The sequence below is a fragment of the Pseudophryne corroboree genome, chromosome 5 (assembly GCF_028390025.1).
Source record: "Pseudophryne corroboree isolate aPseCor3 chromosome 5, aPseCor3.hap2, whole genome shotgun sequence".
In the NCBI taxonomy this organism is placed as follows: domain Eukaryota; kingdom Metazoa; phylum Chordata; class Amphibia; order Anura; family Myobatrachidae; genus Pseudophryne; species Pseudophryne corroboree.
The window spans coordinates 547,118,330-547,138,217 of record NC_086448.1 but is presented as its reverse complement, the minus strand read 5'-3'; the positions used below and the strand labels follow the sequence as shown (position 1 = coordinate 547,138,217).

The following is a 19,888-nucleotide window of genomic DNA, read 5'->3' as shown; positions in this document are numbered from 1 at the left end:
GGGACTGCCCAGTCGTCCTGGTTCCGGGCAAGACCCCTCCTAGGGGACAAATTCATCCGCTATCCATCCCAGAGACGCGAGCTATCCGGGATTGGTCCACTCCTACAACTCTCAAGGGGATTCAGCGATTTCTTGGTTTTGCTAATTTCTATAGGAGATTCATTAAGAATTATTCTACGTTAGCTGCTCCTATCACAGCCCTAACTCGCAAGGGAGCAAATCCTACGAACTGGTCTTCTGAAGCAATCAAAGCCTTCTCTGATTTAAAGCAAGCCTTTGTGTCAGCCCCCATTCTTCGACAGCCTGAGTTGAATCGTCCCTTTCTATTAGAGGTGCATGCATCTACAGAAGCAGTAGGAGCTGTGTTGTCACAAGTCTTTGAAGATAAAAAGGTCCATCCCTGCGGATATTTCTCCCGTAAGTTCCTCCCGGCAGAACGTAATTATGCAATCGGTGACCAAGAGTTACTTGCCATCAAGTTGGCATTTGAGGAGTGGAGATACCTTCTAGAAGGAGCTCAACATCGCATTACAGTTTATACTGATCATAAGAATCTTCTATATCTGCAGTCAGCTCAGTGTTTGAATCCACGACAAGCTCGATGGGCGCTTTTCTTCTCACGATTTGATTTCAAACTCACCTATCGTCCAGGGTCTCAGAACAAAAAGGCAGATGCCCTTTCCCGGCCCTTTGCTTCTTCTGAATTAAATGATGCTACCACGAATCAAGCCATTGTGAATCCTACGTCCTTTTTAATGACTCGAACCTCTCCAGTTCCTCCGCCTGGCAAGACCTTTGTTGCCACAAGTCTCCGAAAACGGCTGCTTACCTGGGCTCACTCCTCTTCCTTCATGGGTCATCATGGGGTTCTAAAGACTCTCGAATTTATTCAACAGTCTTATTGGTGGCCACGTCTCAAAGCCGATGTCCAAGAGTTTATAGCAGCATGTCCTAAATGTGCCCAACATAAGAGTCCAAGAAGTTCTCCACCAGAGTTTCATCCTTTGCCAGCCCTAGAGGTTCCAGCAGCAGATCAAGAGCTTCAACGTCTATCTAGCATCTGGAGTTGTGTACGTAAGTCCTTGGTCAAAACTTCCACTCGTTATAAATCTTTTGCAGATAGAAAACGTAAAGCTGTACCGAATTACTAAGTGGGAGACCAAGTTTGGATTTCTACGCGCAATCTCAAGTTCAAAGTTCCTTCTAAGAAATTTGCTCTCAGGTTTATTGGTCCATTTCCCATTGTAAAGGTACTCAACCTTGTGTCATACAAAGTCAAATTGCCACCGTCTTTGAGAATTCCTAACGCCTTTCATACATCTTTACTGAAGCCTTTGATTCTCAATAAGTTCCGTACTACCCAGTCCAAATCTCCTAAAGTTCACTCTTTGCAGAATGAGGAATTTGAAGTTAAAGAGATTGTGGACTCACGTTCCCGATATGGTCGTTTACAGTTTCTGGTCGACTGGAAGGGTTACGGTCCGGAGGAGAGATCCTGGGTTTTCTCTGAAGATGTTCATGCTCCAAGACTGGTACAGAAATACTTCTCCAAAAATCCTGACAAGGTTCAAAGGTGTTCGGAGACCACCCGTAGAAGAGGGGGTACTGTCACGAACCGGTCTCTCACCTCTGCGGGTTCTGGGGTTCATCCATTGCCAGTGCGGTTGCTTGCGGTGCTGTGCGCCCGTGTGGGGACACGGCGTGATCAATGGCACAGGTGATGCAGAGTCTGGGAACTGTGAGTGCGGGGACCAAATGGCCTAAGGCACTGCGGTGTGTCTGCTGTATAGGAGGTGGCCATGTTGGAGACCAAATAGCTAATACTGAGCACTTGTGAAAACACCTGTGGGCAGGTGTAAGCCAATCCCGTGCTTGTGCTGCCTTTAAGTAGGCTGGGTTTATGTCACTCTGGGCCAGTGCTTTGTTGTATCAAAGCTGTGCTCTAGCTCTGAACTCTCTCCGTGCATTCCTGTGTGATTCCCGTGGTCCAGATATCGCCTCCGTTCCCAGAGGTCCGTTTGCAGCCTTCACTGCCAAAGATCTACCGGCTCTCCATTGTGCTATCAGTCAATTGCACACCTATTGGAAATACTTGGATTCCCAGTGTCCTGCATGAGGTTACCTTGTCAGTCTGCCTATCCTACAAAGTCTGCAGGATCTCATTTCTCTCAGCTGTTCGTTTGTTCAACTCTGCATTTAACCCATTCATCACCTTGTCTTCTACTACAGTTTCACAGTGATCTCCGGAACCCGCAAGTAACCCAATTCAGTACTTTTGCTATGTTGTCATTACAAGGATAATTCATCACAGTCTCTCAGTTAACTCTCAAAGCTTCATTGCTAATCCTTACAGTTATCTCTTCATGTCTGCATTATCCAGTTAATAACATTCTACAGTTCAGCATCAAAGTTTGTTTATATTTGCTATGTTGTCATAACAAGGATAATTCTTCACAGTCTCTCAGTTAACTCTCAAAACTCCATTGCAAACCCTTACAGTTATCTCTTCATGTCTGCATTATCCAGTTAATAACATTCTACAGTTCAGCATCAAAGTTTGTTTATATTTGCTATGTTGTCATAACAAGGATAATTCTTCAGTCTCTCAGTTAACTCTCAAAACTCCATTGCAAATCCTTACAGTTATCTCTTCATGTCTGCATTATCCAGTTAATCACATTCTGCAGTTCTGCATCAAAGCTTGTTTATATTTGGACAATCCAACATTTATTCTTCAGCTTGTTTTGCATATGTTTCCATGAACATTTCTTTTATTTATTTTTGAGTTTTCTCTTGCATATTATTCCTGCAATACTTCAGTATAATATGATGATTACCAACTTGTCAGTTAACCCTTTACTGAATTATTATTTTGAATAAATATATGAATCGGAACTTTCTTCGTCCTCCCTGCTTTCTTCATAGCCCAGCACCTACACCTGTGGTTGGTTCCGGGTTAACGGATTCACAAAAACACCCGGACCTGACAGTAAGCACTGGCCACATGGATCCGTCAAGTGACCAATTCGCAGGAGGCGGTGCTACGTCAGATATCCTTTCCCGTCTGGAAAATCAGGAGTCTATACAGACACAAATAGTGCAGTTTATGCAAACTATGGCAGACCGTTTAGAGACTCTTCATACGGCTATTAAAACGTTCCAAGTCCAGAGTCCAACCCTGGATGTCCCAGTTACCACTACAGCTTCTCCTGTGACGCTACCTACGTCCCGCTTGCAGTTACCCTCTCCGAGTAAGTTTGACGGAACCCCAAAACTTTGCAGAGGATTCCTGAATCAATGCGAGATCCAGTTCGAACTGTTGTCCTCCAGTTTCCCATCAGCTCGTTCTAAAGTTGCATATATTATTGCCCTCCTCTCCGGTCAGGCTCTGGAGTGGGCATCACCATTATGGGAGAGAGGTGATCCTATCCTCTCTAATTACAAAGAGTTCGTATCTTCCTTCCGGAGAATCTTTGACGAACCAGGCAGGACCACCTCAGCATCCTTGGAGATTCTCCGTCTACGTCAAGGTTTACGTCCTGTCAGTCAATATATTATTCAGTTTCGCACGTTGTCTTCAGAGTTAAACTGGAATGAGGAGGCCCTGATCGCCGCGTTTTGGAATGGACTTTCAGAGAGAATCAAGGATGATTTAACTATCCGGGATGTGCCAATTAAACTGGATGAATTGATTTCTCTCTGTAACAAATTTGACCTACGTCACAGGGAGCGATGTTTAGAGAAATCCAGGGCAGAGCGATCCAGTCCACGTGATCATCCTAGACCCCGACAAGATTCTTCATCACAGTCTCCAGTAATGACTGAAGAACCTATGCAGATTGGGCGCTCTCGCCTCACAGAGGAGGAACGACTTCGTCGTCGACAGGGTAACCTCTGCATGTACTGTGGGTCCTCCGAACATTTAGTTAAATTCTGCAAACTCCGACCGGGAAACTCTCGCCTCCTAGCTTATTCAAGAGAGGTTAAGCTAGGAGTTACTCTAGAATCACGTTCTGGGAAAGAGCCGACCTTGTCTATTCAATTAGAAGTTCCAAGTTCTACAGTGAAAGTTTCAGCTCTCCTAGATTCCGGGGCAGCCGAGAACTTCATCTCCTCAGCCTTTGTCATGCGGTCTAAAGTTCGAACCATGCCTCTGGAAGCAGCAGTTGCCGTTACAGCAGTGGATGGAAGTCGAATTCCAGATGGTATAATTACTCATCGAACCGTATGTCTCAAGATGAAAGTTGGTGAGCTCCATTCCGAATACCTCTCCTTCTACGTGATTCCCAAAGCCTCTCAAGATGTGATACTTGGTTTACCTTGGCTGCAGAAACATAATCCTCAACTCAATTGGCAAACCATGGAAGTCCTTTCATGGGGTAAATCTTGTACCAAGGACTGTGTAGCTGCAATTGTACCTCTTCGGTCAATTAGCCTTTCCGATCTACCTCCGGTGTATCAATCCCTTGTGGATGTTTCCAGTAAGCAAGCAGCAGACTCTCTACCTCCTCATAGTGAATGGGACTGCCCAGTCGTCCTGGTTCCGGGCAAGACCCCTCCTAGGGGACAAATTCATCCGCTATCCATCCCAGAGACGCGAGCTATCCGGGATTGGTCCACTCCTACAACTCTCAAGGGGATTCAGCGATTTCTTGGTTTTGCTAATTTCTATAGGAGATTCATTAAGAATTATTCTACGTTAGCTGCTCCTATCACAGCCCTAACTCGCAAGGGAGCAAATCCTACGAACTGGTCTTCTGAAGCAATCAAAGCCTTCTCTGATTTAAAGCAAGCCTTTGTGTCAGCCCCCATTCTTCGACAGCCTGAGTTGAATCGTCCCTTTCTATTAGAGGTGCATGCATCTACAGAAGCAGTAGGAGCTGTGTTGTCACAAGTCTTTGAAGATAAAAAGGTCCATCCCTGCGGATATTTCTCCCGTAAGTTCCTCCCGGCAGAACGTAATTATGCAATCGGTGACCAAGAGTTACTTGCCATCAAGTTGGCATTTGAGGAGTGGAGATACCTTCTAGAAGGAGCTCAACATCGCATTACAGTTTATACTGATCATAAGAATCTTCTATATCTGCAGTCAGCTCAGTGTTTGAATCCACGACAAGCTCGATGGGCGCTTTTCTTCTCACGATTTGATTTCAAACTCACCTATCGTCCAGGGTCTCAGAACAAAAAGGCAGATGCCCTTTCCCGGCCCTTTGCTTCTTCTGAATTAAATGATGCTACCACGAATCAAGCCATTGTGAATCCTACGTCCTTTTTAATGACTCGAACCTCTCCAGTTCCTCCGCCTGGCAAGACCTTTGTTGCCACAAGTCTCCGAAAACGGCTGCTTACCTGGGCTCACTCCTCTTCCTTCATGGGTCATCATGGGGTTCTAAAGACTCTCGAATTTATTCAACAGTCTTATTGGTGGCCACGTCTCAAAGCCGATGTCCAAGAGTTTATAGCAGCATGTCCTAAATGTGCCCAACATAAGAGTCCAAGAAGTTCTCCACCAGAGTTTCATCCTTTGCCAGCCCTAGAGGTTCCAGCAGCAGATCAAGAGCTTCAACGTCTATCTAGCATCTGGAGTTGTGTACGTAAGTCCTTGGTCAAAACTTCCACTCGTTATAAATCTTTTGCAGATAGAAAACGTAAAGCTGTACCGAATTACTAAGTGGGAGACCAAGTTTGGATTTCTACGCGCAATCTCAAGTTCAAAGTTCCTTCTAAGAAATTTGCTCTCAGGTTTATTGGTCCATTTCCCATTGTAAAGGTACTCAACCTTGTGTCATACAAAGTCAAATTGCCACCGTCTTTGAGAATTCCTAACGCCTTTCATACATCTTTACTGAAGCCTTTGATTCTCAATAAGTTCCGTACTACCCAGTCCAAATCTCCTAAAGTTCACTCTTTGCAGAATGAGGAATTTGAAGTTAAAGAGATTGTGGACTCACGTTCCCGATATGGTCGTTTACAGTTTCTGGTCGACTGGAAGGGTTACGGTCCGGAGGAGAGATCCTGGGTTTTCTCTGAAGATGTTCATGCTCCAAGACTGGTACAGAAATACTTCTCCAAAAATCCTGACAAGGTTCAAAGGTGTTCGGAGACCACCCGTAGAAGAGGGGGTACTGTCACGAACCGGTCTCTCACCTCTGCGGGTTCTGGGGTTCATCCATTGCCAGTGCGGTTGCTTGCGGTGCTGTGCGCCCGTGTGGGGACACGGCGTGATCAATGGCACAGGTGATGCAGAGTCTGGGAACTGTGAGTGCGGGGACCAAATGGCCTAAGGCACTGCGGTGTGTCTGCTGTATAGGAGGTGGCCATGTTGGAGACCAAATAGCTAATACTGAGCACTTGTGAAAACACCTGTGGGCAGGTGTAAGCCAATCCCGTGCTTGTGCTGCCTTTAAGTAGGCTGGGTTTATGTCACTCTGGGCCAGTGCTTTGTTGTATCAAAGCTGTGCTCTAGCTCTGAACTCTCTCCGTGCATTCCTGTGTGATTCCCGTGGTCCAGATATCGCCTCCGTTCCCAGAGGTCCGTTTGCAGCCTTCACTGCCAAAGATCTACCGGCTCTCCATTGTGCTATCAGTCAATTGCACACCTATTGGAAATACTTGGATTCCCAGTGTCCTGCATGAGGTTACCTTGTCAGTCTGCCTATCCTACAAAGTCTGCAGGATCTCATTTCTCTCAGCTGTTCGTTTGTTCAACTCTGCATTTAACCCATTCATCACCTTGTCTTCTACTACAGTTTCACAGTGATCTCCGGAACCCGCAAGTAACCCAATTCAGTACTTTTGCTATGTTGTCATTACAAGGATAATTCATCACAGTCTCTCAGTTAACTCTCAAAGCTTCATTGCTAATCCTTACAGTTATCTCTTCATGTCTGCATTATCCAGTTAATAACATTCTACAGTTCAGCATCAAAGTTTGTTTATATTTGCTATGTTGTCATAACAAGGATAATTCTTCACAGTCTCTCAGTTAACTCTCAAAACTCCATTGCAAACCCTTACAGTTATCTCTTCATGTCTGCATTATCCAGTTAATAACATTCTACAGTTCAGCATCAAAGTTTGTTTATATTTGCTATGTTGTCATAACAAGGATAATTCTTCAGTCTCTCAGTTAACTCTCAAAACTCCATTGCAAATCCTTACAGTTATCTCTTCATGTCTGCATTATCCAGTTAATCACATTCTGCAGTTCTGCATCAAAGCTTGTTTATATTTGGACAATCCAACATTTATTCTTCAGCTTGTTTTGCATATGTTTCCATGAACATTTCTTTTATTTATTTTTGAGTTTTCTCTTGCATATTATTCCTGCAATACTTCAGTATAATATGATGATTACCAACTTGTCAGTTAACCCTTTACTGAATTATTATTTTGAATAAATATATGAATCGGAACTTTCTTCGTCCTCCCTGCTTTCTTCATAGCCCAGCACCTACACCTGTGGTTGGTTCCGGGTTAACGGATTCACAAAAACACCCGGACCTGACACGGACGAACCCATGCAGATTAACCGATCCCGATTGTCCCCGGAGGAGCGGCAGCGTCGTCATGAGGGTAAGCTCTGCCTGTACTGCGGAGCTGCGGGTCACTTCATCAAGTCCTGCAAATCCCGTCCGGGAAACGAGAAGGCCTAGCTTGTTCTGGAGGAGTCAAGTTGGGGGTTACGACCAAATCTTCTCCCACTTCGGACTGTTTGCTTCCTGTAACGTTAATCACCAAGGCTACTTCCAAGTCTTTTGAAGCCCTGTTGGACTCTGGAGCTTCGGGGAATTTCGTTTCTTCCCTCTGTGTCCAAAGCCTGAATTTGGAAGTACGGTCCATCGAACGGCCTATTTCCTTGACAGCCATCAATGGTACTAGGATATCCAAGGGTATCATAACAGAACGTATGGTTCCAGTTAAACTACAGGTCGGGGCTCTACATCAAGAATATTTGGTGTTCCTGGTGATCCCGGAAATACATCACGATCTGGTTCTCGGAATACCTTGGCTCAAAAGTCACAATCCCCATATCGATTGGAAGACCGCACAGATTCGGTCTTGGGGTTCTTTTTGTCACGCTAACTGTCTCACCCCTGTCTGTCCACTTCGTGTTTCTTCTAAGGCGGAGGAGGAACCTATTCCAGAGGCGTACCAAGAATTTAGAGATGTGTTTTCGGAACAAGCAGCCGACCAGTTACCACCCCATTGACCTTATCCCTGGGAAAATGCCGCCTCGGGGTCGCATTTATCCTCTGTCCCTCCCTGAGACACAGGCTATGTCTGACTATATCAAAACCAATCTTCACAAGGGATTCATCCGCCCCTCTACTTCCCCGGCTGGAGCGGGCTTTTTCTTCGTGAAAAAAAAGGACGGAGGGTTAAGACCATGTATCGACTACCGCGGCTTAAATGATATTACCATCAAAAATAAATACCCCTTGCCTCTAATCACAGAGCTGTTTGATAGAGTTCGTGGTGCCCATGTTTTTTCCAAGCTCGATTTGAGGGGGGCCTATAACCTTATACGCATCAGAGAGGGAGATGAATGGAAGACCACCTTCAATACCTGGGATGGGCATTATGAGTATCTGGTGATGCCGTTCGGTCTTAGCAATGCTCCTGCTGTCTTCCAGGGATTCGTCAACGAAATCTTCCGAGACATGTTATACCTAAGTGTCGTGGTGTATTTGGATGACATCCTGATTTTTTCAAAAGACCTTGCTGAACACAGAATACAAGTCAAAGAGGTACTCCGCCGTCTACGTGAGAATCATCTCTATGCCAAGATGTCCAAGTGTACCTTCGAAGTAACATCAATACCGTTCCTCGGTTATATTATCTCGGGGAAGGAGCTTCGCATGGATCCGGAGAAACTCTCTGCCATTCGGGACTGGGCACAGCCACTCTCCTTGAAAGCAATACAAAGGTTCCTGGGTTTTGCGAACTATTATAGAAAGTTCATTAGAGGTTTCTCCACCATTGTTGCACCCATTACCGCCCTAACGAGAAAGGGTTCCAACCCGGGGTTGTGGTCTCCCGAAGCCATAGAGGCCTTTTCCCACTTGAAATCAGCTTTTATGTCTGCTCCAGTACTCCAACAACCAAATTTCGAGGAACCTTTCTTCCTAGAAGTCGACGCATCCTCAATCGGAGTTGGGGCCGTTCTCTCTCAGTATGCCTCAGATAAGAAATTACATCCGTGCGGCTTTCACTCTCGTAAATTCTCTCCGGCTGAACGGAATTACACTATTGGAGAGCAGGAACTCTTGGCGATTAAATCTGCCTTGGAAGAGTGGAGATATCTCTTAGAGGGGGCCAAACATGTGACTACCATTTACACTGATCACAAAAATTTGTTGTATATCAAAACCGCACAGTGCTTGAATCCTCGCCAAGCTAGATGGGCACTCTTCTTCACTCGATTTTCTTTTGTTATCAAGTACCGAGCCGGGACTTTCAATACCAAAGCGGATGCACTGTCCCGTTCACAAACTCCCACAGATGATGAGGATTCCTTTGAACGGAGTTTAATTCTAAATCCAATTTCTGTCTCTGCTGCCTCGACTACTCCAGGCCCTCTTCCTGGAAGAATGTCCGTACCGGTCAAATTCCGGTCGAGGATACTTCAGTGGGCCCATATCTCCAAATTCTCCGGTCATCCCGGCGCCCAGATGATGTACAAGTTTCTGCAAAGATCTTACTGGTGGGACTCCACGAGGAAGGATGTGCAGGATTACGTTAATTCCTGTCCCCAGTGTACACAGCATAAATCTCCCCGTTTACCCCCTGCTGGGTTGCTTCGTCCTCTGTCCATTCCTATGAAACCCTGGACTCATATTTCCATGGACTTCATCACTGACTTGCCCCATTCCAAGGGTTGCAACACCGTTTGGGTAATCGTCGACCGTTTTTCGAAGATGGCACACTTCGTTCCTTTGACTGGTCTACCGACAGCCCCGACACTAGCTCTACTGTTCATCCAAGAACATTTTCGGTTGCATGGGTTGCCACAGGAAATAGTCTCTGATCGTGGGGTACAGTTCACCGCAAGGTTTTGGAAAGCCCTCTGTTCGACTCTACAGATTAAACTTAAGTTTTTGTCCGCTTATCATCCCCAAACGAATGGACAAACGGAACGAGTCAATCAAGATCTAGAGACTTTCCTCCGTCTTTATCTCTCCCCTTCACAGGACAACTGGGTGGAGTTGTTACCTTGGGCGGAGTTCGCCCATAATCATTCGTTTCATTCTTCCACTGGTGAATCTCCATTTTTCAGCAACTATGGGTTCCATCCACGTGTTCCAGAATTACCAATCCTTCCGATGGAAAAGGTTCCAGCCGTAACGTCCACTCTACTACACTTCAGACAAATTTGGAGTAAGGTTCATGCTAATCTTAAGAAGGTTTCAGTCCGGTACAAGTTCTTTGCGGATAAGAAACGGCGAGCCGCTCCACAATACAAGGTTGGCGACAGGGTATGGCTGTCCACACGTAATCTCCGGTTGAAGGTGCCCACCATGAAGTTTGCTCCAAGATTCATCGGTCCTTACCCTGTGCTACGAGTCCTGAATCCTGTGGTCTGCAAGCTGGGTTTACCTTCGCACCTACGTATACCTAACGCCTTCCATGTTTCTCTTCTTCGTCCTCTCGTCCTTAATCGTTTCCATTCAAAGACCTCTAGCCCCACCTCAGTGGAGACTGAAACAGGAACAGACTTCGAGATCAGAAATATTCTAGACTCGCGTTACCTTCACAAGAATCTGCAATATCTGGTGGAATGGAAAGGATATGGTCCTGAGGAGAGAAGTTGGATAAAGGCTTCTGAGGTCTCGGCTCCTCGACTAGTCCGGATCTTCCATGCTAGACATCCTACGAAGCCGGGAAAGTGTCCAGGGGTCACTCCTAGAGGAGGGGGTACTGTCACGGCGCCGCGGTCTTCGTACTTACCTCTCCAGGCGCGCTGGGTCTCCGTGCGGCCATCCTCGCTGGCAGGTCCCGGCGTCCGGCGCTCCGTCTAGCCGGCCTCCATGTCCGACGTCCTCGGGAGCTGCGGGTGACGTCATCGGCCCATCCTCCAATCAGGCCCTGGCGGGAAGTTTAAATTCAGACGTCGGGCAGTGCTCCGGCGCCTGAGTATCATCGTTCTACTGTACCTGTGATCTCCAGTGCTCCGTGCCTCCAGCACCTCCGTGCCTCCAAGCACCTCCATGCCTCCAGCACCTCCGTGCCTCCAGCACCTCCGTGCCTTTAAACACCTCCGTGCCTCCAGCACCTCCGTGCCTCCAAGCACCTCCGTGCCTCCAAGCACCTCCGTGCCTCCAGCACTGCCTCCAAGCACCTCCGTGCCTCCAGCACCTCCGTGCCTCCAGCACCTCCGTGCCTCCAAGCACCTCCGTGCCTCCAAGCACCTCCGTGCCTGAAGCACCTCCTTACCTCCAAGCACCTCCGTGCCTCCAGCACCTAGTATTTTCTGTGATTCACCAGCACCTGTCAAGTTCTCTCTTTCAGGAGACCTTCAGCGTCCGCACGTGCCTCCTGTCCGCCGATCTGATCCTGCATGAGGAAGACTTACATCCGGCCATCTCTGCTGCGGCCCAGTTGCGGTTCCACTTCCCGGTCATCGGAAGAAACCCCGAGTCCACAACCTCCTCAAACCAGGTCAGTGATACACCCTTTGAAAGTCTTAAAGTGCCCATGTCTCCTGCGGATCCCGTCTATACCCCATGGTTCTTGAAGTGAGCCCAGCATCCTCTACGGACTAAGAGAAAAGGATTTACCGGTAGGTATTAAAATCCTATTTTTTCCATACCTCGACGATCTTTTAATCGTGGCACAGTCGCAGGAATTGCTCCTATGTCATCTGCAACAGACAATCACATGTCTGCAGAAGCACGGGTGGCTCATAAATTGGGCAAAATAGTCTCTGGTACCATCACAGCGGATGACTCACTTGGGGGCTGTACTGGATTCAAGTCTTCATAGAGTAATGTTACCTCTGAACAAGATATCCAAGGTTAAGTCAAGGATTCAGGACTTGTTACACAGTCAAAGGGTATCCATTCACGCAGCAATGCATGTGATGGGTTTGATGGTGTCATCATTCGATATGGTGGAGTATGCACAATTCCACTCGAGGCCTCTGCAGCGTCTGATTCTTGCCAAATGGAATGGGTTGCATCAGACGATAAAAACACTATGGTTCTTACGATAGAAGTAAGAAGGTCATTAGCCTGGTGGCTACATACATCCCATCTGGACAAGGGGAGACCCTTTTGGATATAAGATTGGGAAATTCTGACGACAGATACCAGTCTCCAGGGCTGGGGAGCAGTGTCAGGAAGGTTGTGTTTCCAGGGGCAATGGACCAAGGAAGGTTTCCTGCCAACAAATATATTGTAACTTCGGGCCATATACATGACACTGATTCAGGCAAAGGACATTCTTCGGGGAAAACCGGTCCAGATCCGCTCGGACAATGCAACGGCAGTAGCGTACCTCAACCATCAGGGAGGAACTCGCAGCCGAAAAGCAATGAAGGAGGTAAGTCACATACTAAAGTGGGCAGAACTTCATCTTTCAGCCTTGTCCACAGTGTTCGTTCCGGGAGTCCTAAACTGGGAAGCGGACTTTCTCAGTCGACACACCATTCGGGCAAGCGAATGGGCACTACACCCAGAGGTCTTCCAGACTAGCAGAGAAGTGGGGGTTGCCAGAGATAGATCTCATGGCATCCCATCTGAACAACAAAGTGCTCGCATATGGGTCAAGAATAAAGGATCCCAGAGCGATCTTTGTGGATGCCCTGTCGGTGAGATGGGGCTTTCATCTGGCTTATGTGTTTCCTCCAATCACCCTATTACCAAGGGTGGTGAGAAAAATAAAGCAAGGGGAAGGTGCCGTGATACTAATAGCTCCGGCCTGGCCCAGAAGGCATTGGTACACAGTTCTGCAGAGAATGTCGATGGACGCTCCACTTCTGCTCACTCAACATCCAGATCTACTGAGGCAGGGTCCTTGTTATCACAGACATCTGGGTCGACTGTCTTTGACGGCCTGGCTCTTGAAACTATCCTGAAGTCAAGAGGATTCTCACAACAGGTAATTCAAACTATGCTCAGAGCAAAGAAACCTTCCTCAGATCGCATTTATCACCGAATATGGCAAACCTATATTCATTGGTGCAGTGAACGGAAAATGGACCCTAAGTCTTTCAAAGTTTCCAGGGTCTTAGCATTCCTTCAGGCAGGAATGGATAAAGGTTTGAAGGTGGCTTCCTTGAGAGTGCAAGTGTTGGCACTGACTGTATGGTTCCAAAAGAAAATTACCAACTTACAGGATGTGCATACTTTTTTCCAGGGAATGCTGCACATTCAACCTCCTTTTGTTCCTCCTACAGTGCCTTGACACTTAAGTCTAGTCCTGAAAGCCCTTCAAGTTTCCCCATTTGAACCACTTAATAAAGTGGATCTTAAATGGTTGACAGCTAAAGTTCTCTTTCTACTGGCTATGGCGTCAGCTAGAAGAGTATCAGATTTAGGGGCTTTATCATGTCGTCCCCCATTTCTGATTTTTTATCCAGATAAAGCAGTTCTAAGAACTAGATCTGGGTATCTTCCAAAGGTGCTGTCTAAATTCCACCTTAATGAAGAAACTGTAGTCCTGGCTTTCCAGCTACCGGGCCTTTCCGCGGGAGATGCATCACTGGACGTGGTCCATGCATTAAGGATCTACGTGGATCGTGCCAGTGCCATCAGAAAGACAGATTCTCTCTTCATTCTCTATGGATTTCACAAGAGAGGATGGCCTGCTGACAAGCAGACACTGGGAAGATGGCTTCATAATGACTATTTCATAAGCATATTCTCAAGCTGATCTCCCTGTTCCAGCTAATGTCTTTGCTCACTCTACTCGTAAGGTAGGTCCATCATGGGCAGCACAACAGATATGTAAGGCAGCCACATGGTCTTCCATTAACACATTTATTAGACATTAGGCGATGGATACCTTTGCCTCTCATGACGCTGAATTCCCATTGTTTTCCTGTGGATAACCTGTGGACCCTGCTGGAGAAATATATGTTATGGTAAGAACTTACCGTTGATAACGGTATTTCTCCTAAGTCCACAGGATCTATAGGGATCCCACCCTGACGCACGTGATTTGAGGATCCTTTTACTCACTAACCACTTCCTTCTTGTACGGAAGGGTGTGCATATGTGTTCTTATCGCCTGATTAGTGCTATCTATGATGCTCCTGCCTTGAGCTTTGGAATACAACTGATTTGCCTGAGCCAGGAGGCAGGAATATATGGGCGGGCCCATTGCATGCTGGTAGGCCAGAAAGTTTTGACCGATTGGTGCAAATCCACTGTCGCTTCATCATATCCCACTATTATCCTGTGGACTTAGGAGAAATACAGTTATCAACAGTAAGGTCTTACCATAACATATATTTCCCCGATCTCATATCCCAAGATTTAGTTAGACTGTCAGTCCAACTATATAAACAATTGGTTTCGGCCTCTTTCGCAGAAATGCAATATAAAATATTGCATAGGGTCTATTATTCCACGAAATTACGATGCATAACTTGGGTGTCTAATGACTCCAACTGTTTTACATGTTCATTACCTGATGCCGACATCACCCGTTGTTTATGGACGTGTACTATAGTACAACAATTTTGGACTGACAACCAAACTTACATTACAAATACTCTCCACATTCCATTCACAGTTACTATGGCATGGGCCATGTGGAATTACTACTCTCCATCCCTTACTCCTACACCAAAAACGGTTGTTCATCTCCTTTTGGCTAAGATAGCAGCCACGGCTAAAAAACTATCCTGTCCCAATGGATACAACCTGCCCAAACCTCTATGTCACTTATGCTACCCAGGCTACATTATGTGTATCATATGGATTGGGTCGAGTGTACTTTAGATATGGAGTCAAGAGCATCCATCATGGCCTAACTGTGTGGAGTTTGTATAATCTCCCCGTACTTGCGTGGGTTTCCTCCGGGTACTCCGGTTTCCTCCCACAATCCAAAAATATACTGGTAGATTAATTGGCTCCCAACAAAATTAACCCTATCATGAATGTATGTGCGTGTACATATGATAGGGAATATAGATTGTAAGCTGCACTGGGGCAGGGACTGATGCGAATGGGCAAATATTCTCTGTAAAGTGCTGCGGAATATGTGTGCGCTATATAAATAACTGGTAATAAATAATAATAAATAATCCAAGTGTTTTGATGTATGGCTGCCATACATTCTTACTTACCAGATATGGAAAAGAATGGCATCCGGAAATTAGTTAGATTAACCACATGGTACAACATGTATGTGTTGGAAAATGGGACTTCCCGTTTTAACATAGGGGGTCATTCCGACCCGTTCGCTCGCTGCGTTTTCATGCAGCAGAGCGAACGGGTCCCTGCTGCACATGCGCCGGCACCTTTGTGCGCCTGCGCCTTTGTGCGCCTGCGCATGTGGCACAGCCGACAGTCGTGGCAGGACAGCGATCGCCTCTGCCTGATTGACCGGCAGAGGCAATCGATGGGCGGGAGGGGGCAAAACAGCGGCGTTTGGCTGCCGTTTCGTATGCGTGGTCCGGCCAACGCAGGCGTGGCCGGACCGAACGGGGGGCGGGCCGCAGCGGCTGCGTGACGTCATATGCAGCCGCTGCGGGCCAGGGAGCGAGAAGTAGAGTTACTCCTGAAGTGCAAAGGCATCGCCGCTGTGCGGGCCAGACTGACATGCGGGGCAGACTAGCCCTGTGCTGGGCGTCCCCCCGCATGTCAGGAAAGTTGATAGTAGCTGTGCAAAACTTTGCACAGCTACGATCAACTCGGAATTACCCCCACTGTCTCTATTCAACCTGGCCTTGCTGAACAAAAGCTTTTACGTGTCACTGCTGTATATATTGAAAAATTATGAGAATTGACGGAATGGGATATACTCAATTTTATTTTCTAGAATGTACCCTATTACTACTGATCATACCTTTCCTCCTATTGTATCTTATATGCCTGTCTTGTACTATACAATATTAATGTTTTCCTTTATATGTTTCAATAAATATATTTCTCTTACGTCCGAGAGGATGCTGGGGTCCACATTAGTACCATGGGGTATAGACGGGTCCACCAGGAGCCATTGGCACTTTATGTGTTTGAGACTATGAGCTGGCTCTTCCCTCTATGCCCCTCCTACCAGACTCAGTTTAGAAAACGTGCCCGGAGGAGCCGGTCACAGCTAGGGAAGTTCTACAGAAGTTCTTTAGAAAAAAGTTTTTGTAGAGTTTATTATTTTACAGGGAGGCTGCTGGCAACAGCCTCCCTGCTTCGTGGGACTTAAGGGGGGAGTAGTGTCCGCCCTGCGGGGTCTGAACCACTATCTCCGCTGGCAGGACACTGAGCTCCGGAGGGGATAGATCGTTCCCCGCCACAGGGGATCTCTCACCACAGCAGCATGCCGCCACCCCCTTACAGAGCCAGAAGATTGGTGACGAGTGAGTCACCGACCCCCCTGGCAAGCGGGGGGCCAGTTTGAAGATGGCGGCAACAGGGTAGGGAGCGCGGTATTAACCGCGCTCTGGAGCTCAGAAGCACACTTTGCGGCGCTGTGAGGAGGCGCCCTGAGCCAACGCCTAAACCCTGCACTGGTCAGAAAGCCTGTCGGGGTCCGTGGATCTCACCCAGCATTATCCTCAGGCCAGTATAATCATTGTGAAGAGCGGGAAGACGGCACCATTTTGGGGGCGGAGCTTCTCAGAGCGGACCCAACAGCGTTCAGTGCCATTTTCCTGCCTGCACAACGCTGTCCAGGAAGAGCAAGTCCCTCCACAGCAACTCCAGCTATCTCTCACGGTACCAGGGGGATGTAGAAGGGGGGGAGGCTAAATACAGACTGTGTAACCTATTAAGGTGCACAGTCAGCGCTGGTAGGGGATCACCTTTTTACCTGAAGGGCGCTGTGTGTGGGTTGGCTCCAATCTCTGTGTCTCTCTTGCCATCCTTGGGAGTGAAACTCTGTCTGCCCTCCCCTGGGGATCGGTATGAAATACCTCCGGTCAAAATCCCGACAGCAATTGACCGACGGTCAAAATCCCGACAATGTCAAAATCCTAGAAAAAAGGGGAGAAAAAGAAGGCTCTTGTGTGGGCGCACTCTTAGAAAGAAAAGAAAATTCCTATACCATATAAAGAGAAATACTTAAAACATAACTTTTAATGTTGACATTTATAATGTAAGTACCCATATAGCTGATCCATATAAGAGAAAAAAAAAGTGTGTTGATAACAATTTAAAAAAATGTTCTGGTCTGTTTAATCACAAATGTGATTGGAATGGTTGTAGACATTGGTTCGTCTTACCCCCATTTCCCCTGACCAGTACAGAATATCTGTATTGATGGAACCAAGGAGTGGTCATAAGAATTATTTGATAAGTACGTCCCACTAGGGCTACTTAATTCAAAGATGGATGGTCTCCTGCATTAAACAGGACCTGTCTTCCTAACGTAAGCCACAAAGAATTACAAAAATTGGTCGTAAGTCTCAAATGAAGAGAGGGAAGTAAGAGTTAGTGGTGATACTGCTGTTGGCGTCGCAACTCACATGGGGAGGGAAATAATCCCTGCTCTACAACACCGGGTATTCGCAGGAAGTCTCCTCTCCCGGTACTAACCCGGCCCAACGCTGTTTGGCTTCCAAGATCGGATGAGATCGGGCATTGGCAGCGTGGTATGATAGTAGAGAATTTACATGCCAGTGCACCTAATAAGAAAAAAGAAGAAAAAGAAAAGAGAGAGAGAGGAATGAAAGAAAATGAAAACAGTATACACAAGGAAAGTGATGAATTAGTATAGTACAAATGGGTGGGTCTGCTTTCTACGTTAGACACAGCTCATCAAATCCCACATCTGTGGTATTGTGCTCCGTGAATCGCAGATGAGAGTCCACGAAAAAATAGTAAAGTGTGAACAAGGGGTATGAAATATATGATTAAATTATCAGTGAAAAATTGTCACAACAGACTAGTAAGGAGTTGAAGTAGAATGAGATTATATATGTTCTCAGAGAAATCCACATGATATTTTGAACATAAATTTGAAAAGTCACAACAATAATCATCATACATCCTAGGATAAATGTAGTAATTCAAAAACACGTGCTGAGGATCACAGTGAATGAAATAATTTTGTGACAATATACTGGCCTCTGCTGGTAAAAGCTCAGCATACCAATGTAAATTAGTTACCAGATACTTGTTTTTAGAAAATCAGGAAAGAAGAAAAGGGATGAGGGGAAGATTGTATACTATATAAGTTTTGCTTTTAGGTAGTAGCACTATAACAATGAACTGTATGTGTGCTACACAGGTCTGATCACATATAGTAGAAAAAAGCAAATTAATAAATGCACATCAAGTGTTGCTGTCTGTGCACAATGTCCACAGAACCACAGTGGGCTTGCGGTCACCAGCGCTATGACAGAGATCTGTATGTGTGCTACACAGATCTAATCACATTGGTCTAACAAAGCATGTTAATAAATGCACATAAGGTGTTGCTGTCTGTGCACTTTGTACACAGAACAGCAGTGGGCTTATGGTCACCAAAATTAGAAATAGAGAGGCAGGTCAGGGCATCGTCAGGTGACTCCTTGCTGGTTAATATTAGACCCAGATTGGGGTAATGGAGGTGTGAGGTGTGGTGCCTCTGGACTGGCTGAGCTGGATGGCTTTAGTGTGGCATACCTTTACATTCTATTAACACTTTTCACTTATTAATTTTCTAACACTATTTCTCCATTTTAATTACATTTCATTTTGTATCACCCCCTCTATAGCTTCGGCTTCCTAAATACTAATTTATTAACACTATAGTTTTTTACACTGGTATGTCACGCTGTGCTTTCTGGCTCATTCTGGTGTTTTGGGGTGCCACACCCTGCACCTAGATATAGCGCTAGGGACCCCAAATATACAGAGAGGCCTTGATGCGGCTTTGGGGCTTAACCACACATTTGCGCAAATATGTGTAACGAAGATCTCTGAATTCTATTATCATGTGGGATTTATATCTGGTTACTGTTATCCATTCAGTGTGCTGGGGAAACAATTGCTTTTTTTCTTGCTCAGAAATACCCCTTCCTTTCGAGCACCTGAATGATATCACTAAGCTAATTGAGCATTTACCAATCTATATGTCTGTTGTGAGAGGCAGAGAGGTTTCTGCATTAGGAGGAGGTGCAGGCCCTGACATGCCACATGGAGCATTATGGGGTTGCTCCAAGGTAAGTAGCTCTTAGCTTAGACATATTTTAGTAAGGAGCCATTATCATGTGACTCCTTGCTGGTTAATATTAGACCCAGATTGGGGTAATGGAGGTGTGAGGTGTGGTGCCTCTGGACTGGCTGAGCTGGATGGCTTTAGTGTGGCATACCTTTACATTCTATTAACACTTTTCACTTATTAATTTTCTAACACTATTTCTCCATTTTAATTACATTTAATTTTGTATCACCCCCTCTATAGCTTCGGCTTCCTAAATACTAATTTATTAACACTATAGTTTTTTACACTGGTATGTCACGCTGTGCTTTCTGGCTCATTCTGGTGTTTTGGGGTGCCACACCCTGCACCTAGATATAGCGCTAGGGACCCCAAATATACAGAGAGGCCTTGATGCGGCTTTGGGGCTTAACCACACATTTGCGCAAATATGTGTAACGAAGATCTCTGAATTCTATTATCATGTGGGATTTATATCTGGTTACTGTTATCCATTCAGTGTGCTGGGGAAACAATTGCTTATTTTCTTGCTCAGAAATACCCCTTCCTTTCGAGCACCTGAATGATATCACTAAGC

General features: G+C 46.1%; 1 pseudogene; it reads right to left on the bottom strand.

Moving 5' to 3' along the window:
• Positions 1-17,653: 17,653 nt before the first annotated feature.
• On the bottom strand, positions 17,654-17,772 carry LOC134930700 (5S ribosomal RNA; annotated as a pseudogene).
• Positions 17,773-19,888: the final 2,116 nt, after the last annotated feature.